The sequence below is a fragment of the Bos mutus genome, unplaced genomic scaffold (assembly GCF_027580195.1).
Source record: "Bos mutus isolate GX-2022 unplaced genomic scaffold, NWIPB_WYAK_1.1 CTG808, whole genome shotgun sequence".
NCBI lineage: Eukaryota > Metazoa > Chordata > Mammalia > Artiodactyla > Bovidae > Bos > Bos mutus.
The window spans coordinates 1-1,573 of record NW_027220284.1 but is presented as its reverse complement, the minus strand read 5'-3'; the positions used below and the strand labels follow the sequence as shown (position 1 = coordinate 1,573).

At 53.1% G+C, this 1,573-nt stretch overlaps 1 pseudogene; it reads left to right on the top strand.

Annotated features, from left to right (window-relative positions):
* On the top strand, window positions 1–120 carry LOC138987141 (5S ribosomal RNA; annotated as a pseudogene).
* Window positions 121–1,573: the final 1,453 nt, after the last annotated feature.

The following is a 1,573-nucleotide window of genomic DNA, read 5'->3' as shown; positions in this document are numbered from 1 at the left end:
GTCTCAGGCCGTATCAGCCTGAAGGCGCCCGATCTCGTCTGATCTCGGAAGCTAAGCAGGGTCGGGCCTGGTTAGTATCTTGGATGGGAGACCACCTGGGAATCCCGGGCGCTCGAGGCTTTTTGCCTACCAGAAGAGGTCCTTTAGCCCCCGCCGCGCGTCCCGATTCTTGGATCCCCCCCGCAGCCCCAGCCCCTCCCGGGCCGCGGGGAGCGGGTGGCGGGGCCCGACTCCCGCTGCAGACCTGGGTTGCCTCCGGCGGCCCGCGAGCCCCCTCCGCATTCGCATTCGGCTTCCAGGACACCCGACGACCGGCAGTCCCGTCTCCATCTGGGGCTCCTTTGGCTTGCCTCAGGCAATCCCGGGCTTGCACCGACTCAGCCAGAGCCCCGGCCCCGCCCCACCCCTGCCTCGCAGGCGATCGCAAGATGCGCGTGTGCGCACAAGACGCACAGATAGATGTGCCCAAACGGGCATCTATCTTGTTCACTTATACCGTGGGTGGATCTATGCCTGGGAGTCGGACTGCTGGACCATAGGCTACTTCCACTTTTAGTTCCTTCGGGAACCTCCATATTCTTTTCCATACCGGCTCTCCCCACGCCCATTCCTACTCACCGTGGAGGAGAGTCCCTTTGCTCCACATCTTCTCCAGCATTGGTTATTGACAGACATCGCAGTGAGGCCCAATCGGACTCATGTGAAGTGGTCCCTCCTTGGAGTTTGGAGTTGAGCCTCTCAATCATTAGTGATGTGGAGCAAGATGACCTTTTGGAAATGCAGATGCAATGCTGTCACCTCCCTGCTCCAACGGCTCTCGTATTTTCCCAGCATATTGAAGATATGACCACCTCCCTTCAGGCTTGCTCCTCACGTTCTTCTCTGATGTCTTTTGCCTGGAATGCCCTCTGCACTCTTTGGCTTCCATCCCATAGGGCATTTTTCGTTTCTTGAATGTCCTAAGTTTCCCTGGTCACATAGCCTTCCAAGATGCTATTTTCCCCGCCTGAAAATTCTTCCTGCATCTCAACCCTGGTTTACCTAGGTTCAACCTATGGACCTCAACGAAATGGTTCCTCTGGAGAGCCTTCCTGACACCCAGGTTTTGTGGTGAGGAAGAGGCCCCTCTATAGGTTCTCAAAGGATCTGCCTGTGATGTATCATTAGAGTCGTCTCAGTGAAAGCAGGAACTCTGTGTCTTCTTCTCTCCGCCTTCTATTCCCTGAAACGTATTCCATGCCTCCTAGCTCATCGTAGGTGCTCAGTATTTACTTAGTGTGTGAAAGACAGAAAAGCTCTTGGAAGCCTCAAGGGTCACTTGGCTCGCACTTTTGATCTCTTTGTATATTTGGCGATTCAATTCTTTCCTTTCCTGGGTTGATGTGTACACTATATTCGAGGCACAATCTAAGGCATGAAGACATATCCATACATAGAGGTTCTTGCTTTCAAGGAACTCGTACAGCAGGTTTCTACAAGTTAGGGCTTTTCAAATGCTCTAGAAGAATGTGAACGTTCAGTATGCTCCATTTTCATTTCAAAGAAAGATCGTTTGACTTCCATAGCAAAGGTG